This window comes from Pleurodeles waltl, chromosome 5, assembly GCF_031143425.1.
Source record: "Pleurodeles waltl isolate 20211129_DDA chromosome 5, aPleWal1.hap1.20221129, whole genome shotgun sequence".
NCBI classification, from domain to species: domain Eukaryota; kingdom Metazoa; phylum Chordata; class Amphibia; order Caudata; family Salamandridae; genus Pleurodeles; species Pleurodeles waltl.
The window spans coordinates 1,168,819,683-1,168,835,710 of NC_090444.1; the positions used below are offsets into that span (position 1 = coordinate 1,168,819,683).

The following is a 16,028-nucleotide window of genomic DNA, read 5'->3' on the forward strand; positions in this document are numbered from 1 at the left end:
GCCACGCGCAATTCATTTACATGTGCCCCGGGGAGGTGACGGTCCACTAGGGATATAAGGGGGCCAGGCGGCCCACAGTATTTAATTAGATGTTAGCCCTGGGACTGTGGCAGTCCCGGGCTGTGGAAGGAGGAGGGCAGGCAGTCCTCTGCATTCATTTAGTTTAAAGCCCTGGGGAGGTGATGGTACCCAGGGTTGCGGGGGCAGGCCCCCCCACATTCATTTAGTTTAAAGCCCCCAGGGAAGTGGTGGTCCCCAGAGCTGCAGAGTGCCCCCCACGCACTGAATTAGTTGAACCATTCACCAAAAGAAAATAACAAAAGTTACAGAGATGTTATAGTTAGTTTCTCAATTTACACACACACAAAACCAAAGAAATTAAGCAGTTAGAGTTAGGGTTAAGTCAAGTAACTATAATTCGTGCCCTTGCCATGCACAGTTTACTCCTCAATAATTTTACTACAAATGTTACATTGATATTTTCAATGATGTTATCAAAGATGTCACTAATTATGTAATACGTGGGGTAATTAGCAGTGCATGGTGAGGGGGCAAGTTATAGTTACTTGAACTAACCATGACTTTAAGTGCTGAATTTCTATGGGTTTTGTGCATGTATATTCAGAAATGATCTATAACAAACCTGTAACCTTCGGGTTTTTTTGTGTGAATTTCAGTTTTTTTAAAATTCTACTTCCTAACTATAATGTCCATAACTTTTGCTTCTTCAGTGAGTTTCTATTTTTTTTTTAAGGTTAAGTAATTTTAAATACTTTAAATTAATCCAACCAATGCTGTGTATGGCCTTTGGCCGTGAGTGGGGGGGTTGGATACAGGGCCTGTGGCCAACCCCCCTATAAGCACCTATCCCTGTGCCACATACAGCCTTTGGCCATGTGCTGTGGGGTTTGGCCGCAGCCAACCCCTATAAGCACCAAAATCCATGCCACTCGCAGTCTTTGGCGACACACCACAAATGCCCCACTTTCCTAGGCTGATTTTGGCCCCAGGAACCCTAACCCCCAGTGCCTGGCCACATCCACCTGGGTGACCGGGGGACCCAATTATCAAAGGTGGGGACCATGAGGGAAGCCTCACGGCACCAGCGGCCCCAGCCGGCTCCCCGCCTCCTGTGGGATCAACAATCAATCATCTGTTTCCCTACCCGCATGACAGCGGGCAGGGAAATAGATGAAAACTCTGCTCCCAGCAAGTGGGAGTAGTTTTCACGCTCCCACTTGCTGGAAACGGAGTCAGTGCTTGCTTTTGCTTGGCGGGAGCTGTCAAACCTCCCACCAAGAATTGGAAACAGCTTTTTCCCAAGGTTGGCCATCTCGGAAGATAGCAGGAGCTGGACCTGGGAGTTGTGGAGGGAGTTTGAGGGGATGTGGCGCTTCCCAGAGCCATAAATGGCTCCAGGAGGGGAGCCCCCCTCCTTTCTTTTGCACGGCCTGCCCCAAGGAGGTGCTAGTCCCCGGGGGCATGTGTGGCCCAGGAGGGAGGCCCCTCACAGTCAATACATATTTGGCCCTGGGGTGGGGATGATGGTGGTGGTCCCCAGGGCCCGGGTGGTCCATGTGGCCCCCCCTGCAAATTTGTACAATTTGCCCCAGGGAGATGGTGGTCCCTGGGGCATTATAAGCCCGAGGAGGGGAGCTCCACGCAGCCCCCTCCACTATTTTAAAAAAGCCCGAGGAGGGGCGTGGTGGTCCCTGGGGCTCATACAAGTCCAAAGGAGGTGGGTCTACCTGGCCCCCGTCAATGTGCCTAAGCCCCGGGGAGGTGGTGATGCCAGGGGCTCAAAAGAGCCATAGGAGGGGCCCTGTGTGCCCCCATCCTTACTTTTTTTTTTTATAGGCCGCATGCCCAGGGACCTCGGGCCTACATTGTAAACAAAAGCTGGAGGATGTTTTTTTTTTTTATTTCTTATTTCAGCGGGTTCGCAGATCTTCTGCTAATTTAGCAGAATTTGTTTTTAAAAATACTTTTCCCCCTAGCGGGGTCCCTGGAGGAGCCTAGCACTAAGGCTAGGGGTCAGGGTATTCCTACTCTGCACCCGTTTTTTTTTTTTTATACGTTTTATTTTGGGACTCGACTGAAGCCGAGCCCCAAAATGGCTGCCAACACTTCCTGGTTGAAGTCATGGTAACCAATCAGGTCTCTGCACAAGATTGGGAGGATTCGCGAAGGGTTCGCGCCTCTAGATACACAAATTTGGTTTTCTTTTAATATCTCCAAAACTACTGAACAGATGTACACCAAACCGCAAAGGCACACTTTCTGGACAAACAGCAAGCTTGGTGTAATTTTGTCTAGCGGATCAGGCTGTAGTCCAGTTCAACTACTTTTTCTCGGCTCCCACTTGACAGATCACCCTGAAACTGTCAAGACAGCAGCTGAAGCGACGGTTGTATTAGTTTTTAAAATTTCATGAAGATTCGTCAAATGGTGCCAAAGTTATTAGCAAAACAAAAAATGCCTTTTCTATGGGAACTAGGTCCTAACTTAACTATCTACTGGTGACCGCTAGTAGGATGTATATCTCAAGAAGCTCTAACTACCTGTCACAAGAACAAATGATACATTACGTGAATACATATTGACAAACAAGTGATAGCTGCAAAACTAAAATTCATTAAACAAGTTTAACACCACCTCCTTATGATAGCTATTGTATGAGGGTGTTGTCTCCACCTAGACTGCAGAGTACAAAGCTTTGTATGGTAGTTCTGCAGTCATCTTCCAGGAGAAACATATGCACTTATTTCAAGAAGTAGACTTAGAAAAGATCTGTATTGATCTTCCATAAGCTTTCAAAGGCAAATTTAGAACTCTTAAAAGACCCTAGAAGAACCCGAGCTGCCCCAAATACAATCTACAGAGGTATTTCCAACTCCAGATTAAATATTTGAATAATACTTTAGAATAATTAATCAAGATTATGAGGCACTAACTTGAGATCAAAAGAAGTGTTGTGCAGCTACTACCTCCCAACATATTTGGTCACAATTCTTTAACTAAAAAGAAATACCTTCAATGGCCTGCCTATGGCAGAAAGTGCACCCTTTGCACATTGGTAAGTTCTTAATTGTCTTGTAAACTTCTGTCATAAATGTCTTCTAGTAAATGCTATACATAACCTCTCCCACTGACATGCCCATGTAGGTACACCAAAATTGGTGTGTGGCTCCCCCCCCTCCCAGTTGGTCTCATTGAGGACGTGGCTGGGGTACTTGCTTCAGTGCGCGTGGTGGTGGTGGGGTGTAGCTGACTCCAGGGGGAGGGTCGCGGTGTGCTGGCTGCAGGGAGGGGGGGCTGGCCTGCTTTGCCCAGTCACCAGAGGGGCAAGGTGCATGGCAGAGTGAAGGGAGACAGCCTTCTTAGAGACTGATTGCTGAGTCTGGTGGGGCTAGACACCTGGATCAAGGTGCTTTCTCAGACAACTGGTAAAGGAAGAGAGGCATATAGTATATCAAGTGAAATGCGCTGAGTAAAAGGGGCACAAAAGGAGCACCAGGAGGGACCAGAGTGCCTGCTGGGGAACACAGGGGATCGTCCAATGGATGCGGCAGACTGGAGCCTGGGGGCTCACACAGTGGCTATTCTGGCAGCTAATAGGGACACCAAGTCCTCCCTGAAACTTAAAATTGATACGGTGGCCCAGGAGGTGGGGTTGTTATGGACCGACCACAGGAAGTTGGCAGAGAGAGTAAGTACTACTGAAAGTATCCTCACCAGTATCACATCAACATCGGGGACATCTCAAGACCGCCTAGACAAGATGAAATTGGAAAAAGCTACCATGGTGGCAAACTGGATGACTTAGAAGGATGCTCCTTCGGAAACAACATTCGCCTGGTGAGAGCTCTGGAGCAGGTGGAGGACCATTGAGTACTGGCTGGCACAGTGGTGTTGGAAGGAAAACTGTTGGACTTTTGCTTCTGCAGGGTCATCCCCAGACTTTTTTTGCCTCCTGCCTCCTATATTTTTCTGACATGTTGCTGTTGGCTTTTCAACTCTGAGCACTTTACCCCTGCTAATCAGTGCTAAAGTGCATATGCTCTCCTGTTTAAATTGTATGTAAGTGGTTTATCCATGATTGGCATATTTGGTTTACTAGTAAGTCCCTAGTAAGGTGCACTAGAGGTGCCAGGGCCTGTAAATCAAATGCTACTAGTGGGCCTGCAGCACTGGTTGTGCCACCTACATAAGTAGCTCTGTAATCATGTCTCAGACCTGCCCCTGCAGTGTCTGTATGTGTATTTTTACACTGTAAATTCGACTTGGCAAGTGTACCCACTTGCCAGGCCTAAACCTTCCCTTTCCTTACATATAAGGCACCCCTAAGGTAGGCCCTAGGTAGCCCCAAGGGCAGGGTGCAGTGTATGGATAAGGTAGGACATATAGTAATGTGGTTTATATGTCCTGACAGTGAAATACTGCCAATTTCGTTTTCACTGTTGCAAGGTCTGTCTCTCTCTCATAGGATAATATGGGGGCTACCTTTAAATATGATTAAAGTGTAGATTCCCCTAGAGAGTAGATGGACATGTGGAGTTTGGGATCCCTGAACTCACAATTTAAAAATACATCTTTTAGTAAAGTTGATTTTAAGATTGTGCGTTTGGAAATGCCACTTTTAGAAAGTGAGCATTTTCTTGCTTAAACCATTCTGTGACTCTGCCTTGTTTGTGGATTCCCTGTCTGGGTCAGTTTGACAGTTGGGTTGTTTTTCACCTCACACCAGACAGTGACACAAAGGGAGCTGGGGTGTAATCTGCATTTCCTGATTAGCCATCTCTGCTAGGAGGGAGGGGTGGAGTGGTCACTCTCATCTGAAAGGACTGTGCCTGCCTCTGACAATGCTGTCTCCAACCCCCTGGTGTGTGTCTGAGGCCTTGCCTGGGCAAGGCAGGATTTCACAAGAGGGTGTGAGTCCCCTTTGAAGGAAGGTGACTTCAAAGACTAAAATGGGTATAAGAAGGGCACCCAAACTTACAAACTTCAGAAACACTTCTGGAATCAAGGGGAACCTCTGCCTGGAGAAGAGCTGATCGCTGAGGAACAAGTGCTGCCCTGCCTGTGACTGTGCTTTGTGGAGCTTTCCTGCAGTGCTGCTTCTGCCAGAGTAAGAGGGCAAAGACTGGACTTTGTGTGCCTTCCATCTTGAAGAAGAAATCTCCAAGGGCTTGATGTAGAGCTTGCCTCCTGTTGTTGAAGTCTCAGGGATAGCAAAGACTTCTTCCTGCCAGCACCTGGAGTCTCTGGAGAGACCCCTACTCTGCTCTGTGGTGCCCTTCCAGTTCCTGGGACCCTGAAAGGAGAGGCTGGCAGCCTAAAGGACAAAAATACACGCCCGAGCGCCGTGCGGAGAAAAGATCGACGCGAATCCGATCGCGGCTGAGAAAACGACGCGACGCCGGCTCCGCAGCTGAGAAACGACGCCGCAGGAAACGCGACCGGAGAATCGACGCCCGGAGCAGGAGAAACGACGCGCAGCATCGCTGACGAAGGCTGAGAGATCGCAACCTGCGCCGCGGGACTTTCGGACCGTCGCGTGGCTGGCTTTTTCGACGCGCATCGCCGTGCCGAGCTGTTTTCGACGCATATAACCGTGCAGGGTTATTTTCGACGCACACCGCCCGTGCGGGGTTATTTTTGACGCAAACCAGGTACATTTACACGCTAGCAGCGCTAGTGTGTTGTTACAACTACCTAAAGACTCTTTTTACTTTAAACCTTTAAAAAATCATAACTTGACTTGTGTATGTTGGATTTTTGTCGTTTTGGTCTTGTTTTGTCTAGATAAATATTTCCTATTTTTCTAAACTGGTGTTGTGTCATTTTGTAGTGTTTTCATTAAGTTACTGTGTGTGTTGGTACAAATACTTTACGCCCAGCACTCTGAGGTTAAACCTACTGCTCTGCCAAGCTACCAAGGGGGTAAGCAGGGGTTAGCTGAAGGTGATTCTCTTTTATCCTAACTAGAGTGAGGGTCCTTGCTTGAACAGGGGGTAACCTGACTGTCAACCAAAGACCCCATTTCTAACATTGGTGACCAGCGGTCGGGATCGGACTTGTATTTGTGCTTGACATACAGTAATTGAGTGTACACTACTGTTTTGATCTCAGACCACTACGTGACCACATACTACTTGTTTGGTGATCTTTTGATTTTTCTCTTAAGGACTCTTTTTGTTCTACTTCCATGATTTTGCTGATCCCTTGACTGATTCTTTTTACTTCATTGGGAAATTATCTTTTTTTTCTGCCTTTGGAACTTTGCACTTGTGACCATCATGTCTCAATCTGGAGATGCAACAGCTGGAGCTGTGTTTGAAATGGAGAAACTGAAGGAGTACTCAGTTGCTCAATTGAAACAGTTCCTTAAAGATCTTGACTGTCCCACTGAGAGCTCCACCAGGGAGGGGGAGCTGCAACAGGCACAGAGGGCCGAGGTGACAATCAAGAAGGCTGGAGGGCACACAGAGGAGGAGAATGTGGGTGGGGAAGTGCAGAGGATACACAGTGGTGTAGTGGAGGTACCTGTTACGCCTGGGGGGAGGGTCCCCAGGAGGGGTATCGGGGTGTCACCCAAGGGTCTGACTCCTGAAGAGTTACAGGACAGACAGGCAGAAAGGGTTCGCCGGTTGGAGGCAGAAAAGTTGTGGATGCAAAGGGAGTATGACAAGTGGGAAGAGTTGGAAGAAAGGAGGAGGAACTTAGAGATTAAAAAAATGATTTATGCTTACGAGCTTAAATTGAAAGAGCTGGAAGTCATGAGGGCTGAGTCCAGCTGGAATGGTGGCAGCAACAATTGTATATCCAGTGATGCTGCAGAAGTGCACATGCCCAGAGAGGTGGTGCCCTACTTGAAGGAGGGAGTTAACACACGCCAGGAGGTTCAGGGGTATGAGGTAGCTCCAGTGATGCACAGGGTCCCTGAGGTGGATTGGGGAACTGGCATGGGGAGTCATATTCCTACTGGTGGGAGGGACACTCTACTGACTCTAGGTGAGAGTGACAGGGAGAGGGGTTCCCCCCAGGTAGAAGTCCTGGTTATGGAGTGTGAAGACATCCCAGAAGAGTGTGGGTTGAGTGTCAGGGACAGTCAGGTACTGTCTCACCAGTCTCAGGAGGGTGATGTGGGGTGCTTTGTCAAAGCAGAGTCACTGGATGGTTGGGTGAAGGGTACTTTGGTTAATTCATGTGAGGGGCTGAGTGATGTAATTGCTGGAGAGCATATGTCTAGTCCTTATTTTCCAGAGCTATGCCAACACCAGGTGGAGTGTGAGTTCTCTGACCCCAGGGAGCTTACAATGGAGGCAGACTTCTGGGTGAGTACCAGAGAGTCTGAAGAGGCATTTGGGGGTGCTCCTGAGAGGAGTGGTCTAGGTAGTTCCCAACCAGGTGAGGTAGGGAAGGATTGTAGTGTCCCAGGTAGGTCCCAGTGTAGTGGGATGGGTGAGGGACCCCATGTCCAGTCTCAGAGGAGAGGGAATGGGGATGGGTTGAGGCCCAAGGTGCCCGAGATCCGGTCCCAGGTCCTGGAGGGTTCCCTGCGGGAACACCAGGAGGGGAGCCTAGCCTGTACCATAGGGCCATCTGTTGAGGGAGACCCCACAGTGTCAGGAGAACTTGGGGGGGCGGCTGTAGCCAGCATCCCACCAGTTCTGGTGTCTGGCAGTACCACTCCTAGTGAGGGGGTGCAGAAGTCCAGACAGAGGGTTGAGAGGGGGTTGCGGACCCCAGTGGAGAACCTGGAGGGTCAGGGGTCAGCTCTGAGAGCAGAGCCCCCCATGAATGACCTTGGTGAGGCCATTTCTGGGTTGGGGGGAATCCAGACTCTGTCAGATGGGCAGAGGTCAGGAGACCTGCGCCAGCCCGACTCTTGTGTGGCCCTTCGGGACAGTGTGTCCCTTGAGGGGGGTAAGTGTGCCCCCCTGGAAGTCCTGGTGTGCCAGGCAATGGTTCAACCGCAGGGTGGTGACTCTGGGTTGAATGATCAGGTTCAGGGGGTAAACTCTGACCTGATGGGGGGTAAGTGTGCTCCCAAGGAAGTCCTGGTGTGCCAGGCAGTGGTTCAACCGCAGGGTGGTGACCCTGGGTTGGATGACCAGGTTCAGAGGGTAAACTCTGTCCTGGTAGGGGGTAGGTATGCCCCCCAGGAAGTCCTGGGTTGCCAGGCAGTGATCCAGTCTGTGGGTACAGACCCTGGATTGGGAGGCCAGGTTAAGGGTGTCCCCCCTGACCTGGAGGAAGGGGCTACTGCTAACAGTGCCCCTACCATGTTGTCTTCTGGGGGGGCCACTCCTAGTTGGGTGGTTCAGGACCCCAGAAGAGAGGGCAGGGGGAGGGAAGCCTCACCCCTGGCCCTGGTCCAACCTGAAGGTACAGACCCCAGGTTGGAGGATCAGTTGCAGGTTAACATCCCTGCACTGATGGAAGAATTGTGCAGGACTGCTTCTACAAGCACCCTGACAGTTTTTGACTCTGGGGGTGCCGCTTCTGTAGGGAGGTTACAGAGCCCCAGAGGGGAGGACCAGGGTCAGGTTGTCATCCCTGACCTGGTGGAAGAGAGAGTGGTCAAAGGGTGCCAGGCACCTGGGGCTACCACCCCCCACTCTCCACAGTCACAGTGGTTAGAGAGGCCTGAGGTCGGGCTCTCATCCCTGACAGTTGTCTGGGGCCACTGTGGCTTGCTGTCCTGGTGGACAGAGTTGCCCCTGGGGGGGGGAGGACGAGAGTCACACCCCGGGGGTGGAGTGGGCAACACCACTGTGTTGGCCCTGGTGGTACTATCTGCCCATTGCAATACATCTGTGAGCAAAGTAAAGTTAGGTGTTGCACAGATGGTGTCTGTAGATGTGGAGAAGGGTTCCCCATGGGTTAGCTTAGTGGGCCCTGAGAGTATGGACAGAGGGATCCAACTGGAGTCAGGAAGGCGTAGAACTGGAGCATGACCCTGCTGTTGTGGGCCTGGGTCCCTGTTCTATCGCCCCAATCAGGGAAGTACATCAAGGTATTGATTGTTCTCCCCTGGCTTTAGGCTGGTAGGGGGTCGTGTTGGACTTTTGCTTCTGCAGGGTCATCCCCAGACTTTTTTTGCCTCCTGCCTCCTATATTTTTCTGACATGTTGCTGTTGGCTTTTCAACTCTGAGCACTTTACCCCTGCTAATCAGTGCTAAAGTGCATATGCTCTCCTGTTTAAATTGTATGTAAGTGGTTTATCCATGATTGGCATATTTGATTTACTAGTAAGTCCCTAGTAAGGTGCACTAGAGGTGCCAGGGCCTGTAAATCAAATGCTACTAGTGGGCCTGCAGCACTGGTTGTGCCACCCACATAAGTAGCTCTGTAATCATGTCTCAGACCTGCCCCTGCAGTGTCTGTATGTGTATTTTTACACTGTAAATTCGACTTGGCAAGTGTACCCACTTGCCAGGCCTAAACCTTCCCTTTCCTTACATATAAGGCACCCCTAAGGTAGGCCCTAGGTAGCCCCAAGGGCAGGGTGCAGTGTATGGATAAGGTAGGACATATAGTAATGTGGTTTATATGTCCTGACAGTGAAATACTGCCAATTTCGTTTTCACTGTTGCAAGGTCTGTCTCTCTCTCATAGGATAATATGGGGGCTACCTTTAAATATGATTAAAGTGTAGATTCCCCTAGAGAGTAGATGGACATGTGGAGTTTGGGATCCCTGAACTCACAATTTAAAAATACATCTTTTAGTAAAGTTGATTTTAAGATTGTGCGTTTGGAAATGCCACTTTTAGAAAGTGAGCATTTTCTTGCTTAAACCATTCTGTGACTCTGCCTTGTTTGTGGATTCCCTGTCTGGGTCAGTTTGACAGTTGGGTTGTTTTTCACCTCACACCAGACAGTGACACAAAGGGAGCTGGGGTGTAATCTGCATTTCCTGATTAGCCATCTCTGCTAGGAGGGAGGGGTGGAGTGGTCACTCTCATCTGAAAGGACTGTGCCTGCCTCTGACAATGCTGTCTCCAACCCCCTGGTGTGTGTCTGAGGCCTTGCCTGGGCAAGGCAGGATTTCACAAGAGGGTGTGAGTCCCCTTTGAAGGAAGGTGACTTCAAAGACTAAAATGGGTATAAGAAGGGCACCCAAACTTACAAACTTCAGAAACACTTCTGGAATCAAGGGGAACCTCTGCCTGGAGAAGAGCTGATCGCTGAGGAACAAGTGCTGCCCTGCCTGTGACTGTGCTTTGTGGAGCTTTCCTGCAGTGCTGCTTCTGCCAGAGTAAGAGGGCAAAGACTGGACTTTGTGTGCCTTCCATCTTGAAGAAGAAATCTCCAAGGGCTTGATGTAGAGCTTGCCTCCTGTTGTTGAAGTCTCAGGGATAGCAAAGACTTCTTCCTGCCAGCACCTGGAGTCTCTGGAGAGACCCCTACTCTGCTCTGTGGTGCCCTTCCAGTTCCTGGGACCCTGAAAGGAGAGGCTGGCAGCCTAAAGGACAAAAATACACACCCCGAGCGCCGTGCGGAGAAAAGATCGACGCGAATCCGATCGCGGCTGAGAAAACGACGCGACGCCGGCTCCGCAGCTGAGAAACGACGCCGCAGGAAACGCGACCGGAGAATCGACGCCCGGAGCAGGAGAAACGACGCGCAGCATCGCTGACGAAGGCTGAGAGATCGCAACCTGCGCCGCGGGACTTTCGGACCGTCGCGTGGCTGGCTTTTTCGACGCGCATCGCCGTGCCGAGCTGTTTTCGACGCATATAACCGTGCAGGGTTATTTTCGACGCACACCGCCCGTGCGGGGTTATTTTTGACGCAAACCAGGTACATTTACACGCTAGCAGCGCTAGTGTGTTGTTACAACTACCTAAAGACTCTTTTTACTTTAAACCTTTAAAAAATCATAACTTGACTTGTGTATGTTGGATTTTTGTCGTTTCGGTCTTGTTTTGTCTAGATAAATATTTCCTATTTTTCTAAACTGGTGTTGTGTCATTTTGTAGTGTTTTCATTAAGTTACTGTGTGTGTTGGTACAAATACTTTACGCCCAGCACTCTGAGGTTAAGCCTACTGCTCTGCCAAGCTACCAAGGGGGTAAGCAGGGGTTAGCTGAGGGTGATTCTCTTTTATCCTAACTAGAGTGAGGGTCCTTGCTTGAACAGGGGGTAACCTGACTGTCAACCAAAGACCCCATTTCTAACAAAAACCATCACAGCTGTTTACTGTGGAAAGACCGCACAGAGTGCCCGGAAGGTCTCCAAACCTGGATGCCCCCCAAAGAGCCATAGTAGAACGGCTCTTGAACTTTCAGGACTGAGGCCACATCTTGCAAGTCACCAGGGTTGAAGGGCTTTGGAAGCTAGAGGGAGGATTGATCAATATCTACCCGGATTATATGACCAAGGTCCAGAGGCAGAGGGAGTCCTATTATGAGGTCAAGGAACAGATGAGGTCTTTTGGCCTTAAATATGCACTGTTGTTTCCTGATAAGCTCAGTTTTTCTTTGAGTCAGTAGCAGAAGTCTGGGATTGGCTCAAGGCAAAAAGACACCAGGTGCAGAGACGACCAGAGTCAGATGATAAGGGGAGCTGGACTATGTAGAGGTCAAGACGGGGACGGCGGCAGCGGAAACTGGGGGCTGCCCTCACCAAGTCGCAGAATGAAACGGACAGAGCAAGATCAGGCCGTAATCCAGGGTGGCCATGCCCGGGCAGAGGGAAACCTGCGGTCGAGTTTGGAGGCAGACAAAGATGATGTCGACAAAGACACTTCAGAGGGAGAGTCCTCTTCCACAGCAGGGGAACAAGAGGAGGGGGGCTTCATGTGGTGAAACTCATGATGGCTGATCTGACTGTGTGAATGACTGTGTGAGGTGGTGGGCTGTGGCTCTCTGCCAACCCTCTATCTTCAGTTATGTGTTTCTTAGACATTACGGGTCAGCAACTAGTTGTGGGAGGGTGACAGGCACCCCGAACAATTGGGGAGTGGGTGGTTTTGAGCTCACTGCGAGAGGATGTGCGGAGGAGAGTGGATTTCGTTTCAGGAGTGGACTGTTCTACTGTTAAACAGCAGCAATAGGTGTCCAGTTTTGTTAACACAGATTATGAATGTCTCAGACCTCGACACAGGAACTGACAGGGCTTGATTCCCTGAGATAGGAAGTCGGGCCTACAGGTTCTCTCATGGAATGTAAATGGTCTGGGGAGTAGTAGGAAGAGAGGGGTGGTTACAAAGTTTTTATCCAGACATGCACCAGATATAGTACTACTATAAGAAACCCATGTTGCTGGGAATACATGCAGGTTCTTTAACAGAGGTCTCTTTCGACTTATGGCGTATGCAGGTTCTATCAGGGTTCCAGAGGGGTTGGGATTCTGCTTCACAGGTCTGTCAAGTTCCAGCTGGTGAAGACGTGGGCCTCCCAGGATGGGTGTAGGGCAGTGGCCACAGGAACTTGGAATGGGTTCCCTCTCACTGTGATATCCTGTGATCTCCTGCCAGGCATACAAGCAAACAGGGATTGGTTGATAACAGCGTTGGGCGCCTTTACAATTTTAGGGGAGGACCTTACTTTGATGGTGTGTAAGGACTTGGATTAAGTGACGCAGTCACGGATGGTGTCAATGGTGAACACCCCCTCTGATGTAGTTTTTGGGGTCCGTGAGTCTGGCAGATTTGTGGTGTGAGTAACATCTAGATCAAAGACAGTTCTCCTGTATAACTAATGCTCTGAGATCCCTTTCCATACTAGATTATTTGTTAGTTCCACAACATCAGAATGGTTGGTGGGGGGAAGTGCAGTATTTGCCAAAAGGAATCACAGAACACTTCCCAATGATGGCAACTTGCCAGGGGCCAGAGGGGCAACAAGAGGGGTGTGGAGATTAGATCCCTGGGAGCTCACGGATTGGGGTTCAAGAAAACAGTTGGTAAAGGAGACTATGAGGTATTTCGATGAAAACAAAGGCTCAACTTTTTCTGGGGTTGCATGGTGGGAGGCCTATAAGACAGCGATACGGGGGCACCTCATATCTCACACATTTGAGAGAGGGTGCATGACCCTAGAGAGCAAATTAGTGGAGACAGAGGTTGCGTACATAACAGCCCCAACGCCGTATCTGGTGGTCAGGTGGAAAAGACCCAGGAGGAATATAGAGTGTTGGCACATCAGAAGGCCCAACCCGTTTTTGGACCAAACAGGGGAGGGGCTAGGAGTTTGGAGACAATGCCCGAAAGCTATTGGCAAGGTTAGGAAGACGAAATGAGGAATAAAGGTAGATAAGAGGTCTGAAGCATAGTGATGGTGCCTATAGCTCACATGCTTCTGTGGGTGGAAGGGCCTGTTGGGGTTTGCCAGATACCTCCCAATGGCCACACTGGCCGGGGAGGATCGCGAAGCCTTGAAAATGTAGATTTTGGACTCTTAAATTGCAGAGGTCCTCAACCACCTGAAAAAGTTCAAGCCCCGGGCTCGAATGGCTTCCCGCCTAAGTTTGTTTAAATGTATCCGGGAGCAGGTGGTGCCTCACTTGAAGAAACTGTGTTGGTGTCCCAAGTTGAAGCGGCAACTACCGGAGGATTTGCATCAAGTCTTGATTGTCCCAACCTATAAGTAAGGGAAACCAAGGGAGGAGCGGGCATCCTATCGCCGAAAATCCCTGATCAATGTGGAGGCAAAAATACTGGCAAGGGTGCTAGTAAATCACATAATGCAGGTGTTGGAATCCCAGGTAAAGGCAGACCAGTCAGGTGTCGGGTTTTATGCTGCACAGGGCGAAGCACCACAAACTAAGTGGGGTGTTTGGCTGTTTAGTACGCAGTGGGTCATTTTGCAGCCCACAGTGATGCTCTCTTTAGGTGCGAAGAAGGCGTTTGATTCAGTGGTGTAGTCGTACTTGTGGGCAGTGCTAGAGACGATGGGCTTTGGGGGTTAATTTCCAGAATGCGTCAAACTACTATACCAGGACCCAATTCAGAGAGTGAGAGTAAATTGGGTGCTGTCAGAGAATATAAGGGTCAGGAGAGGCACAAGACAGGGATGTCCACTGCCCAGCTATTGTCTGCAGTGGCTCTTGAGCCGCTGGCGAGCTGGATCCAGAGAGATGCCCAAATCAGAGCCTTGCACTGGGACTCGGCCTAGGAGGATGTAGTATCACCCTACGCAGGTGACATTCTACTGTTTCTGGCAGAGCCCGATACGGTCATTGTGACGAGTCCTGGAGATATTGTATATTTGTGTGGAGTGCACAGGGTTGCGCATTAATTGGGGTAAGTCGGTGGCATATAACCTGACAGAGTGGTGTCCTCTGAAGGGTCCCTTCCAGGCCCAATGGGAACGGAAGGTTACAAGTATTTCTATTTTCAAGTATGTATGTTTGTAGCGTTCGACCAGGAGTGTTTTTTAAGGGCTAACTTGAGCAGAACCCTTGAGGCCTACAAGCAGGAAGTAAGCCACTGCTAGGCAGGGTAGCTTTGTTCAAAATGAACAACCTCCCCAAGTTCTCATAAGTTCTCCAGAACACACCCTATGCAGTGCCTGAAAGGTTCTTCAGGAAGGTAGATGAGGTCATGAGATTCCTGAATTAAAGGCTGAATGCGAGTTGCCTGACAGGCAATATCTTAGGTTTTTACATATGTAACATATTCTAAAATGCCACAGTTCACTGTTGGAGGACCTAACAGAGGAAACCTCCCCACCCCTCTAGAATACAGGGTACTTTTGTCCTCACTGCATGCACATTCTACCTCTCTGATATATATCACTCTCTTGGCGCACAGCCTCCCTGATCTGACCCCCCCTTAGGGATCACTGGGAAAGAGACATGAGTGTATTGGAGGAAGAGGCATGGAGTGAGGCCTGCCAATACCCACGTGAGGTGATGAGCAGGGCTGGGTTTTGTCTGGTCCAGCTGAAGCTCCTCCACAGAGTGTACTTCACGAGGGGCTGCCTGTACAGATTGGGGAGGTGCGACTCTGATCTCTGCCACAGAGGGTGTGGGCGGAGAGGTATGCTACTCCATACACTGTGGGAATGCCCATTGGTAGTGACATACTGGGAGAGGGTGTGGTCATGACTGAGGGTGAGGAGATTTGCATACGGCATACACCACAGCTGGTCACGCTTGGCATACGGGGAAGCAAGCTTTGAAGGGGCATACTATGTCCTACTGCAAGTGGTCCTGGCAAGGAAAGGCACAGCCAGGCACTAGGGAAGCCTGGTCCTAACAACACTGCGGGAATGGGAGTCAGATCTTAGCTGGTGCATGCGGGCAGAGAAGCAGGTATATATATCTAGAGGGTGCGCCCGGATGTTTGAAAGGGCTGGCATTCTTGGAAGGAAGCACTGGCCAGTGAATAGGTGTGGTTGCCCTCTAGGAGCAAGTTCCCAGAGGTTCCCTTTGTACAGGTGGTTTGGATACGGTGGACAGGCTGAGTATCACTGATGTCATAAGGGAACAAAGTCTCTGAGTGAAGTGTCTGGACATCAAAGTTATAAGAGTTGATAATGGTGGACAGTGGTACAGAAGGATACCTGGGCACGTTTCAAGAAGAAGTATTGTGATGCCATCTGGTGATGGGGTTGGAAGGAAAGGGTATTTGGGAGCGGGCAGGGGGTGGGTTTTAAGGGCATGTCTCTACTTGGCACCAGTTTGACCAGCTTGCTGGTCCTGTATTTGAGTGCATGGATGTTGTACTATGTGTACTGTGCTGCTAAATGCCAATAAACAGAAGGGTTTTAAAAAAAACATAAAAAAAGAGAAATGTGATTTTGGCAGACATCTTGGAATGGTGTTTGCAGCCAGCTGGTTATGATTATTGGCTATGGGCTAACAATAGGCTACGGACTAACAAAGGAAAGCAGACATTTCAAGAAATAATTTGGGAAAGGCCTGCTTCCTAAAACTACTACCAGGAAGTGGCCTACTTCACAGGGAATACTGATGCCCTTCAGGCCAATAATCATTAAAGGCCAGCGATCATTACAAAATGCTGGCAAATCCCAAATATATGAGCAGGTTTGTGATCCTTTCAAGATGGC

The 16,028-nt window shown here is 49.6% G+C and overlaps 1 protein-coding gene across 3 annotated transcripts in view; it reads right to left on the reverse strand.

Moving 5' to 3' along the window:
- TBC1D32 (TBC1 domain family member 32) overlaps nucleotides 1–16,028 on the reverse strand; it is an 804,546-nt gene that overhangs the window by 545,975 nt on the left and 242,543 nt on the right. The window lies entirely within an intron of this gene.